Genomic DNA, 13336 nt, shown 5'->3' on the forward strand with positions numbered 1-13336 from the left:
TGAACCCATGTGTGTTTAGCAAAGGAAAATAAGACTTTAAAAAATAAATTAATAAAGTTACAACAGTAACCACCAGTTAGGTAGCCTTAAATTATGAAAGGGTTGAAGAGGATCACATGCATGTTGTAAAAAAAATTATTTGGGTTTTCTGTTTTCAATGCTAACAATTCTTAGAATCATCAATTCTGCTGCCAGTGATTCTCTGAAAGTGAATGAGTTATTTGACGGATCTCCCTCAGTCTTTTTCACCTTTTGCCCTTTTATATGTGTTCTGCCATCCAAAGATGCAGGCAATCATTAAGAAAATTTGACCTCTGGGCAAATAAAGCCTCCAATCCAGACTGTGTGTCATACTTCATCTGCTGGTGCATTAAGTCTAAAATCACCTCCCCCACAACCCTAACACTTTCTCCTCCCAAATTTAAGTGTTTGTTATCTAAATCCTTTGTCAGGCCATTGTCACAAAGTCCTTGTGCAACATGACTTGGGAGAATATCAAGGGTTTAAGTCACAAGTGTTCTAGCCAAAAGGGAATGACCACCTTTGACTTGAATGACAGAGGTTTTTGAGTCATACAAGCCTCTCTGGATTAGTATAGATATGCCTGCTGATGTGAAGGGTCTTCCATTAATGATCCTGAACTGAAGAGGATTCCCTGATAAGTATTGTTTAACTTTCAGAGAAATTGCTAACTTTTATCTTTGCCTTGAGGCTTGCATTACTTAGGGACACAGGTAGAGTCAGATGTAGCTCTCCTATTGTCCAACTACTTTGCTATGCCAAGGAGACATTCAAATACATTGGGAATAACAATGAGAGCAACACAGAAGACATTTACAAAATTATACTCCTTGCTTATGCTAGCCCTAAGCACTGGATGCTCCCCCACCCCAAACTATGTTAACAGCTATCTGTTAAAGCAATGATTCTGGTTATATTTCTATGATAGCTTTATAAACTTCTACATCTTCCTTGTAGAGAGTATGTTTCTTGTTAAAATGTTATTTTCTGGCTGAAGTTGAAAGATTTGACAGACAAGTCTGGCAGACAAATTGACCTGAAGTGTTGTCTGTACTTCACTCATTCTCAGCATAAGGGAAAATACCAGGTTTGCAGATAAGTTTTATTAATCATTACAATTATCTTCTCTTCCAATAAAAGAGAATCTATGCAGCTCAGGATTGAAGTGTGGAGTCATTGGTGCTGAGCAAGGCTGTTTGCTTATTTTTCCTTATCTGACTAGGTAACTTCATCTGGGTAAGTGTGACTACAATTTGGGTTGCAAAGTGTGGCATCTACAACTCATCTACAACAGACAGGACAGGCAGAAGATTACTACAGCACATCCATGAATACCAACTATCAGAAGACATGATGAAAACTTCTTAATCTCACAACAGATGAACAGATTTAACCATAGTTTTAATGGGGAAACTGAACATCCTAGACCAAGCTAAATCCAGAAACACTAATTCCTGGAAGCCTGGCATTCAGACAAATCAGCCCTCAACAGACACAAAAGGATAAACCACATTTACAAACCATTCAAAAGAGGCAATAAAAAAAATCTAAGCAGGGTGAAGGAGGAGAACAGACTACATCCTCTCCAACAACCAAATAATCAGGGATTAACTTTTATTATTTATTCAATTTGTATAGCCACCCATCACAAATCGTTAACTCTGGGTGGCGAGCAATCCTAAAACCAGTTAAAACACAGTATAATGCAGAAAAGAAATCAAAGGCAACTAGCAGCCAAGAGATCCATTCCTGTTAATAATTAATACCAGACAAGCAGAAAATAATACCCTAATCAAGAGACTACCAAGGAGAAAACCACTCCCACTAATACTGGCTGGGCATTATACTATAGTCCTCAATTTACAACAGTTCGTTGAATGACCAAAGTTACAATGGCACTGGAAAAAGTGACTTATGACCTTTTTTCACACTCAATTGTGGTTGCAAATCAAGGACTACCTATATATATAAACAGGCAGCAAAATCCATACTCACTAGCAATGACAATGTTACCTACCGTGATAATGAAAAATAAGCACGTAGCCAAGCAGCAAGGACTCCACAGTTCAACCCTCAGCTGCCTATATTCTCTTTGGAAGAAAACCACAATGAATTCTAAAACTTCCTGCCCCCTCATTTTATTTGCAAACCTGGTATTTTTCCTCATGCCAAGAGCCAGTACAGAGGACATTCAGGGACCTAACTCCACACTCACTAGCACTGATGATGTTACCTTATTAGGTGATTGTTATGGAGATTCTCAGTCATCCAGGTTCAGGGTTGCCCCCAGGTGCTTTTTCAAGTGGCAATTGGACTTTCTGGTTTTTCTTTGAAAACCTTTCGCCTGTCACCCCAGAAGCTTCTCCAGCTCTGATAGGATGGTGCTTTCCATTCCCCACCATCGTGTCAGGGCTGAAGGAAGCCTCTTGGATGAGAAGCGAAACGTCTTCAAAGGAAAGCCAGAAAGTTTAAGTCGCCTCTTGAAAAAGGCACCTTGGGGACTTATCAGAAAAGTCTGCAAGCAAAAAACCCCAAGCTCAAGAGAGCATCAAAGACTCCACGACGACCTTCCCTATTAACCTTGCCCCTGTCCCAGGAGCCACAGGTAAACAACTACTACAAAACCAACACTGAGGTGAAGTCAGTTTGTTCCCCACCCTTCCTTCTTCCCCGACAAGCTTGCACCGGCAGGCACGGTTAAATTCCAGCACCTTCTTCACCCCACCCTCTCCCTCAACTCTCTCCCTCCCCTCCCTCTCTTTCGAAAAGGGACGGCACGTTCCAAAGATTCCCCTCTGGATCCAAACAGCTGAACCGAGAAAGAATGGGGGGGACGGGACCCAGAAGCGTTCACACGCATGCACGCGCCTGCCCTGAGGGGAGAGGGGAAAAAAAGTGGGGGCAACCGCGCTCGCGCACTCCGACCAGGCTCTCTCTCTCTCTCTCCACATTTTTGACCAGCGGTAAGCTCCGCCTTCCTCCAAAGCTGCAGCTTGAGTGACAGCGCGCAGTAGCGAATCCGCCTTTCCGTTTCCTCTTCCGGACGAGAGCCCGAGACTCGGTTCGTCCAATCAGGAGCTCCCCTCTTCTCTAAAACGGAGCGTCGAAATGGGAGAAAGCGGCCGAGAACGAGCTGAGAGGCGGGGCGGGAGTTTAGGAAGAGGAGGGAATGGCTGTCATCAATGAAGTCATATTCATAATCTAGTTCCCCTGGCTAACTGGGGCTGTACTCTGAGTGACTCATAGAGAGGGAGAGATCTAGCCCGCCACTCTCCCCAAGCAAGGTAAAAAAAAATCGCTTGCAACTCCTCCCTCCCTTTCCTAATCATCATCCGTCGTTTTGATTTGCCTGCCATGTAGTTGTTGGTTATGTGGGGGCGGGGGGGGGTTAAGGAAGGGAGAGGAAGAGAATTTAGCCTGTGCATCCTCCGTTCTCCCCCCCCCCAAAATAATATCCAAACAGACCCCCCTCCCCTTTCATTTCCTCCGTCCACAAACAAGTCTCGATCTCTTTTGCGCCTCCTTTACAGATCGAAAAAGCGAACGGAAGAAAGTTTTCCTGATCCTTCTTAATAATCCTAATAATCCTCGTTTGAAAAAGCGGCTGGGCGAAGATGATTTCCTGGGGGAGGGGAGGAGAGGAGAGGAGATGGGGGGGAAGAGAGGATGCTAGGCGCTGACTTTGTGAGTCAGCTGAACCTGGGGAGAAAGTCGGGCGAGGGAGGAGGGCTGGCTTGCCCGTTGCAAGCCCGGGCTCTGGCGGCGGGAGAAGCCAGAAGCCTCCGGCGTGGAATCAGCTGCTCACGGGGAGGGGAGGAAAAGAAAGAGACGGAGAGAAAGAGCCAGAAACGGATTGCGAGCAGGTATACGCAGGTCCGGCGCGATGGAGCCGGTAGGTTGCCTCCTCTTTAACCCGTCTCTTGGATGCGCTAAGCTGCCTTTGGGGAGTAGAAGCAAGGCTGGAGGGGGAAAATCCGTCTTTATTTCCCGCCATCCTCCTCCAGAAACTGCATTAAGGCTCTGCTGGGGAAAATCGAGGCATGTGGCCGGCTGGGAGTGCTGGAAGTTCGCACCGCGTCCTGCCCGGGGCAAGGGAAAATGCGGAGGCGCTTTTGCTCGGGTCGCCTCGCTGCAGAAGATCCCGGCCGCCTTCTTCGCCCAGCTCCGCCGTAGAGTTTCCCCACTGCAGCCGAGAGCCAGGAGAAGGGCTGGTGGGAAAGGCGATTGGTTCGCGAAAAAGGGAAACGGTAGAAGCGTCAAAGCCGGGCAGGCCCAGCTCCGGACCGTCTCGCTTGCCTTGACTGGCCGCCGAGAGTGCCCACGCGAGATCGGAGAGCCTCCGGAAAAGGCGAGGGTGGTGGCGGTGGTTTGTTGAGAAGCCGCGAATGGTGGAACCAGAGATCGGTGCGCTTTTTTCCTCACAGTTCGGGCCTCTTCAAAATATCCGGGATTTATTAGCGCCTTAAAAAGTCCACAGCCCCCTTTGCTTCCTTCTGCACCGGAGCCGCCGTCGCGGTGCGTGTCCTCCCCACCCCCACCCGCAAAAGTGTCTGGCATTTGCCTGTGTTTGCTTCGTCCTTTCGCTGTCGCCCGAAAGCGGGCTCTCTCTCCTGTTGTGCGACGCGGGCTTTTCCCTTATTTCCTCCGAGGGCTGGGGGAAAAACCACCGAGCATTTAATTGATTTCGAAAGTTGCTGAGTGCCAGCCATAACCTCGGGGGTGGGGGGTGGGAAGTAACGTTGTCCCACACCCCGTGATTGGCGCGGGGGAGAAAGTCTTTTAGCCTTCGGGCATGAATTGGGTTAAGATTCGGCCGAGAAAGAGGGGAAAAAGTTGTGGGGTCTAGGCGGAGGGGGGTGGGTGATGAAGTGCCTAGAAGAGGAGGAGGAGGAGGAGAATTCCGCCCGACTGGTGCCGCTCGCTACTGGTGGCTGAGCAGGCCAGCCAGGCTGGAGAAGTAGGAGGGTGGCTGGAGCCAGCCTCTCTTGCTGCTGGGAGAGAGGAAGAGGCGAGGTTTCGCGCTGGTTGGGGTGGATTGTTTTTTTTTTCCTGTCTGTGCTCAGCAATGCAGAGAATCAGGAAGTCACCGCAGCCAAGTAGGACTCACACAGACATGTTTGATCGTGGTGACACGATGACGGGGGAGAGATAGGCCCCGATCTGCCATGAAAGCTCGCGATCGGCGCATCTGGCATCTCACCCACGGCGGGCGTGCCTAGATCTTCTCCGGGTGTCACTCCAGAAAGGTAAAGGTCTCTGCAGCCGTTGCTGTGGGAACCGGGTGTGGGAGGAAGGGAAAGAGAGAGAGAGAGAGGAAGACGGCGTGGGGGAGGCTCTTTTCAATATGGACTCGGGATCGCCCACCGGGGAGGGTCGCAAACTTTCAAATCGGCTTCGCTAGATGGGCGCCCCGCCACTCGTGACTCTCCTCTCGGGCGGAGGCGGGCGGGCGGGTTGGCAAACGGAAACTTGAGGCCTATCGAGTCTGATCAAACTCCAGCAAGAGTCTCTTCTCTTTGCCTTCGCGCAAAGCCGCGTTTGGTAGCTGCGGCCGGGTTTTGTATGTCAACGTGTATGTGGGGGGAGAGGGGGGAAGATCGGGGGCGACAGGCTTTTCCGTTCAGATGTTTTAAACCCGAAGTTACAGAACACATGGCGCCTTTTGCCTGCTCTCTTCCTCCTCCCAGTTCGGAGCGGGCCAGCCAGAAGGCCCGAATCCTGCATTTGTTCCGGCCGCGATTCAGAGCGTCGGTTGCAAAACTGTTTCTCCGTGAGATTATTGGCAATTTGCAACAGACAAGAGGAACTGATTAACTCTGCTGGGTTGTTGTTGTTGTTTTTTAAACCAAACTGATTTCCGTACTTGCATTTTAATGTGATTGGGACGATAGTGTTTTCTTCTTTTTTTTTAAAAGGGAAAAAACACCCCGCAACTATTTGAAAGTTGGGAAATGTTGCAGATTTGAAATGTGGGCCATTTGCATCAGTAAGTAGAGCCGCCGAAGTTTGTGAGCCATTTTTCCCCGTGAGCTTAGTGTGTGTGTGTGTGTGTGTGTGTAGACGGCACGGGGGCTCTGCGGTTAACATGGCATTTGACATTTGCAGTCTTGTTCTCTGGCCTTTTTTCTTTTGTGTACTGTGTGCTTTAGTTCCTTCCCTTCAGTCCCCTTTAGTTCCAGCCACTAACTCCTGAGGTCTGCAAATGAATGGAGAGCCAGCCTTCCATTCCTTTAGTACTATAACAGCTACATGTTTGGAGGTGGGGCAGCCTTTGCTTTAGGAGTCCACCTATTGTCATGCTAATTTAGGCACACTTTCTTTTGTGAATCTAATTGCCCTATTATTCCCATTTGCCTATCCCCCCCTTTCCCCCTTCCTCTAGAATCCCTTTGTTACTGCAGAGAGAAAAAAAATAATGTAACAGAAGGACTGAATTGGATACAGATTTTTATGTCCATCTGCAATTCATCAAACTCTGAAACCTAATAATATTAAAAACAACGATCAGTTATGGGCATTTTAAAGCAAATTTGTAGTTAAGTGTATCAGTAGGCAAAGAAAGGTAAGCTTAACAGAGTTGAAGATAATGCTTCCTTAAATAAGAGTGTTTTCTGAGTTTTGATTGAGCTTTGGGACTGGTTATTTTAAAGGCTTCATAGAAAGCTTGCACCATAACAGCATTTTCAAAATGACCTCAAATCTTTTCTTCTGTTAACTTCTGAAATGGTTGCTGAGCATTCCCTGTTAGTCAGTGCTTTGACCAACACTTGATGCTAGCAACTGAGAAGAAAAGATATATTGTAGCTAACATTTTTACATGGTAAGGGCTGGAAATATACAGTATTTTCTTTCCAAAACTGGAATGAAAAATAATACTCCCTGGACACAAAACAGACTCCTTTGGTTGATGTTGAACTTCAGAATAACACAACAAATAGGTGTGGGTGGATGTTTTGTCTGCACTTTTAATTTTTCTCTTGAACTATGTTTCTGAACATTGCTGCTATAATCTCAGTGATCCAAGGACATTTTGCAGACTGGGATATTTTTTGTGTGTGTGTACACTGACATTCAGTAAAGCATCTTTTCCCAGCTTGATAATGACTCCCAATTGGGTTGCAATTCCTCACATTCCCAGCCCATGTAGCCTTCACAAACAAGAATTAGAGGAAGGAATCCAGACAGGAGAAGACCGCACCATAGTATATTTACTATATTCCTGTGGGATTTTTTATTCTGTGTTAGGCAAACTTCAGGTTTATATTTAAAAAATTAATAGACTGTAAATACTATAAGTCCTTCTAATATTATGGGCCACATCTAATGTAATGTGAGCAGACTGTTTGTCTCCCCAAATCCCACTGTACCTCTCCCTTATGCCTCCCAGATGACTCCTAAGGGATTTGATGGACCTGAAGATATAGGCAACAGATCAGCTTATGCAATAATAACTGGTTAAGTCTTTAAGGTGCCAAAATATTCTTTGTTGTTTTGCTGCAGGACACTGGAAACTATAGAGTGTAAATATTGCTTATATCCTAAAAACTGTAGATTATAAATACTGTCTATGTGTTTCTGTATAAAAGTAGAAGGGAGCAGATTTTTAATTCCTTAATGAAGTGTTCAGCATTATTCAGGTGCACCCATATTTTAAAGTTATTTTGCCCTTCTCCGACTATCTTTACAACCAAAAATCTTTATTAACCATATTTACCAGATATCGGTGCTGTTTTGTGCTGTTTCTTCTGCACCTGTCCACACTGTTTTGCATCTCTAATTGTTTTCCTTCCTGCTCTTACAGATACACATGAGCCATTATATAGTGCTTAAGTAATTGGCCTTATAGTTGAGCAGAAAAGTATACTGTAATTCATTCCTTTTGGCAATTCCCAAGGTAGATTACAGCCCACATATGCTGGAAATTTGAATCTTGCCTACTGCCAATAACACTTGCAAAATTTTGTACCTTAGTTCATGGTGTTTCATGCTCCCCGGGCCTTCTCTACAATTTGAAAAAAAATACATGGATTGCTTTCAAAAACAATGATTATTTTATTCCTTTTGTGACTTAAGATTGGCAGTAATTAGTGTTCTCTTAGTGGATATTCAACAATTTACTATTAAAGTGGAGACAGATGTACTAGGCATGTCTTTAAATTCAGAATTACAGATGTGTAGGAACCGTTAATATAATAGCTTCCTATGTGTTTAATATTTTTTCTTGGTTTTTCACATAATTTTACTAGAAAGCTTTGGGACTCTGCAGTTTTGCAGCAAGATACTCTGTCTTGGTCAAGATACTGCTTTGTTTCCTTAGATTGCTTGTACAGTGGATCTTGCCAACTATTCACTTGGAAAGGTTTATTCCAATGAGTACCATATTGTTCGGACTATAAGATGCACTAGTGTATAAGACACACCAAGATTTCAAAGAGGTAAGTAAGAAAAAAAAGTTTTTGTCCTCCCCAGCCCCCAGGAGCGCTCTGCAGGATTCAGCAGGGCTGGGGGAAGGAAAGACACCTCCCTTTTTCGCCCGTTTTTTGCAACAACTGGGACATTTTTCTCTTCCACCAGCCCTGCTGAAGCCTGCAGAGTGCTTCTGGGGGTTGAAAAACGCCTCTGTTTTTCTGAAAAATGGCCCATTTTTTACTCATATTTCGCAAAAATGGGTTGCGGGGCCAGGGTTTTGGGAGGCCAAAAATGGCCAAAATGGCTGTATTCAGTGAATAAGACCCACCAACATTTCCATGCTCTTTTAGGGGTGTGTGGGGTGTTTCTTATACACCAAAGGTGTTTCTTATACACCAAAAAATACGATAGTTAACTTCTTATAGTATAAGTTTACTCCTAGTGGCTGGTCTTTATGCAGCTAGGGAAATGAACAAACTTTTGAATACAATTAATTGTATTTCTCTGGATTATATTGAGCGCACCTTCACCCATGTTCTTCAGCGATATACTGTAAGAACTCACATATTCAATGTTGATGCAGGTCTCTTCAAAGTCCTGTGTCAGACTACACAAAAGGATCCATATTGATTAGACTGTTTGATGTGTTCACTGAAGAATAAGAAAACAAGGACTGTTAGAAGTCTGCTATTCAATTTAAGTGCAAACAATCCCGTTTTTTTTTAAAAAGAACATTTCAAGTAAGAAAATGGAAAACTCTTTCTGATGTCAACCCCTTGCATTTCAATATGAATTGATATCAACTGAAAAGGAAATACTTGGAGAAACTTTGAATTACAGCTTCAAGTGATTCTTTTTAGAGCAGTTTTCAAAAGTGAATTAAAATCTGCAACATTAATGACAGAAATCAATGACACATGTTGCTATCATATCCTAATTGGCTGGAAGTGCCCTTTGTTATCTAAAGATTACAGATCTCAGATTTAAGGTTAATTCTTGATTAGTGGAGATTTATAGTAAACCACCAGATTTCTAGGTTTGGCAGGGAAATAATGTACAATAATTGCAATTCTACTGACATACTTGCATTCTACGTGGAATGGAATATATTATAAATGACCTACCTTGTTATGAATATACATCCGCTGCAGTAGCATGCCTTAGATTTGTGTGTTGTCTCCTCTTCCATTCCTTCAAGCCAGCAGTAATTACAATGTTAATCCCTTACCCCTTCTTCCATACTCCATTTTTTAATTCAAACCCAGTCCTTAATTAGGTTTTAAACTTATAAACCTGTTGTGGCCCAGCAGCGGCCGGCTGAGCTGTTGGTGGACTCTGACAGCTCAGACCATTATGGGACTGCTCTGGAGGATGAGGAAGACTCTGGAGGGTGTTTGGAGTCAGAGCAGGAACTAGAGAGGCCTGTTGGCCACCAGGTGGCATCTGAGTCAGGGAGCAGTGAGGAGGAACAGAGGGAGGTTGTCCCTGATGTGCGTATGCATAGAATTGATAGGAGAAAGGAACAGCTGTGGAGAAGACGTCATAGAAGGAAGTAAGGACAGCTGGCTAGGGGTGTGGCCCCTCCCAAAGAGTTTATAGGGAGAGCGACGGGAGGGGAATCTTTGCAGGAAACAACAGTCCATTATACAATCTGTTGAGAAAACATTCCGTAAGTTTAATCTTGGGTTCTTGAAGATAACTTTCTAGGCTCCTAGTCAAGGGGTGGCTTTAACTATGTAAATAGTCGTGGCAGACAGCCAAGTCTGCATCTTCATTGGAATCACAAGACAGAACAAAATCAGTGTTCCCAATTTGTGTCACTTTCCATATTATGTTGGGTTTCATAATAAACTCTCAGGCTAGAGTTTACCTATCTGAACGTTGTAGATTTCCCAGAACTGGGCCTATAATCACTCAGGCGAGAGCCTGCTTCTCCCCCTTGTATTGCTGAACTGTAATTCAGTAGAGACCCCGGGACACTGCAACCGTCATAAATACATGTCATTTGCCAAGCATTTGAATTTCGATCATGTGACCATGGGGATGCTGCAACAGTTGTAAGTGTGAAGAACAGTCAAAACCATTGTAACTTTGAATGGTTACTAAACAAATGGTTGTAAGTCAAGAACTTAGTGCACAGTAAGCTAATAAGTCATATGGTATCTCTGGCTTTCTGGATTTGTTTTGTGTGAGTGTGTGTGTGTGTGAGAGAGAGAGAGAGAGAATGAAAAAGAAAGAAAGAAAATCATTTTTATTACATTGCTATCTCCATTCTCATTACATCTACTTGCTAGAGTATCTCTGTTTTTAAAATTTTGATGGATGAGATTTTTGGAATAGTCTTAAATTTACAGAATATGGTTAATAATGGGGAACAGCCCTTACACACAGTACTTTTCAGTCCCCCAAAGGGCCAAATCTAATAAATATTTTTTCAGTCTTCTCCTATGATACAACTTCTACATGCAATTTAAAAAGTCAGTCTGAAAGTTGTACTAATGTGACATTGTTAAATGCCAATTTATGAATGTAGGATTCCATGTTACTATATGTAGCATAGTACAGGTTTGGTTAACTATGGCAATTTCCATTGCTAAGCAATGAGATTGTGAAGGGTGATGATATTTACTGTGTTGCTTAGTGATAGCAGTTCCTGCACTTCCCAGTTGTAATTGTTAAACGAATCACATGTTGTTGAACGAGGAATTCACATCATTCTCATTTGCAACTTTCTACTGATTTCCCTGTTGACTTTTCCTGTAAGAACCCAACAAAGTAGGTCACAGATGGTGACCGTGTGACTACAGGGATGCTGCAATGGTTGGAACTTCGATGGTAAGTCCCCGAAGGTAACACTGGTGCAAGTTCAGTGTTGAATGATTTATCATTAAACAAGGACCACATGTAATACTTAAAAGTGGCTCTCTGGTTAGTATACCCAAACATCATGGATACAGATAGCCCTTGACTTAAAACAATTTGTCAAAGTTATAGCAGCACTGAAAAAAATGACATGATCATTTTTCACACTTATGACTGTTGCAGAATCCCCATGGTCACATGATCAAAAGTTGGACGCTTGGCAACTGGCATGTATTTATGACAGTTGCAGTGTCCTAGGGTCATGTGATCCCCTTTTGCCGCCACCTGACAACCAGAGTCAATGGGGAAGCCAGAGTCACGGTACCACCAGTTACTAACTTAACAACCGCAGCAATTCACTTAACAACAGTTAGTTTAGTTAGTTTAGTTTATTAGATTTCTAGACCGCCCCCTCTCCCCGAAGGGACTCGGGGCGGTGTACAGGTACCAAATTAAAACCATACAATCGATAATAAATATAATTAAAATCAGATTAAATAGACCCCTGTAACAGTGACAATAAAGGTTGTAAAATAGGGCAAAAATCAACAAATGTTTCAGCAATAGAAATGTTAGACTCAATTGTGGCCGTATGTTGAATACCAATATATGTATATGTCTGTCTTGTTTTAGATAATCCTTTTGGTCTTATGCCATTAAGTGGATCGGTTTTATAATTCTGGCAACATATCAGTAATACAAATTATGCTGGGATTTTGGCATTGATAGGCCACCTCACGTGTACCAGACCATTCTCATGAATTGTTCATAGCGTGAGACATTGTGTTTTGCAGTCTCTGAGACATGCCACTGTAGGCTAGATGTGTGCAAGAAAAAAAGAATCTTAATTTAAAATGTGTTTAAAAGAAAAGCCACAAAGTGATTCTGGGCATTACATTTATCTCTTCATTTTCATCTGACTTCTTTTTTATCCGGCTTCCTTTTTTTTCTCATTTGCACTTTGCAATAATAACTTGTCTGAGGAAACTTGGGAGATTTTCACAAGTGGGAGCAATTGCTATATTTGTATAGGTATTTTTTTTACTAGTCCACTATGTCTGTATTAGGAGAGTTTCTGGAACATAATGAAAACCATCCAAATCTCTCTATCCCTGAGAGATGGGCCAATTTCCCCAGAATAACCAACAGATGTGGTTATAACATGTGCTGGGAGCACTAGAAAGAGCACATGGTGAGACGTAAGTGCTGGGAGCAATGCCGGCTGGCACTGCATGAAAGTAATGTAACTTACATTGTAGGCATGGTTTGCGGGAAGAGACTGAAGCTCAGAATTCAGTCACTCCATTAAAAGGATTACAGCAGCTCTGACTGCAGTGATTCCATGTTATGTAAATGCAGGCAGATTTTGCACTTCCTGATACTGAATCAGTGTGTTGTCGGTGCCCATTTTCCCAAGAAAAACACCTTTCATTTAAGATTTACGTGCAACTCAGACCTGTCCCCAAGCATGACACTGGATCAACAGATCCAATTTGAGAAGAAAAAGAACAAAACTCTGTGTATAGAACACAAAACAATGTTATGTCTCCAAGCTTGCAGTCGATGGTCCCCAATGTTTTTTTATGGATAATCTTGCATGTGGTGGCGAGTGGTTAGAATGCAATATTGCAGGCTAACTCTGCTCACAGCCAAGAGTTCAAGGTTGACTCATCCTTCTGAGGACCCAGATTGTTGGGGTCAATGTCAATATGCTGATCTTGTAAACTTGCTCAGAGAGTTTGGTAAAGCACTATGGAGTGGTATATAAACCTAAGTGTTACTGCTATTGCTGTAGTCTTAGAGGTATCTCCAGGATTCTGTGGGTTCATCCAAGTGACAGAAGCAGTGTTGTGCGTTCATTGTACAAACATCTTTCCTGCTGTATATTGTGTGCAATAGCATTGTGTCTGTACAAATAGGAAGGAACTTGTGCCGCAATAATATGACCCCGTTTCGGTTATTTGCCCTCACCTGCTCCCCTCCCCTGAGATCCCTTTGAAGATACCTCTGGAATATGGAGTAGTTCTCAAATAAAGTAAGAGTG

At 43.5% G+C, this 13336-nt stretch overlaps 1 protein-coding gene across 5 annotated transcripts in view; it reads left to right on the top strand.

Moving 5' to 3' along the window:
- The first annotated feature begins 3157 nt into the window (after window positions 1-3157).
- SMARCA2 (SWI/SNF related BAF chromatin remodeling complex subunit ATPase 2) overlaps window positions 3158-13336 on the top strand; it is a 120588-nt gene continuing 110409 nt past the window's right edge. For 2 of the 5 annotated variants that reach the window (XR_014174438.1, XM_081942060.1), the window contains exon 1: window positions 5072-5267. The gene's annotated coding sequence lies outside the window, so the exon portion shown is untranslated. Of the gene's footprint in view, window positions 3306-3713; window positions 3914-4403; window positions 4426-5071; window positions 5268-13336 lie in introns of those variants that run through there. The other 3 variants (XM_081942061.1, XM_081942062.1, XM_081942063.1) reach the window with 3 other exon arrangements.

Source organism: Natrix helvetica (assembly GCF_964273705.1).
Source record: "Natrix helvetica genome assembly, chromosome: 2".
Lineage (NCBI taxonomy): Eukaryota > Metazoa > Chordata > Lepidosauria > Squamata > Natricidae > Natrix > Natrix helvetica.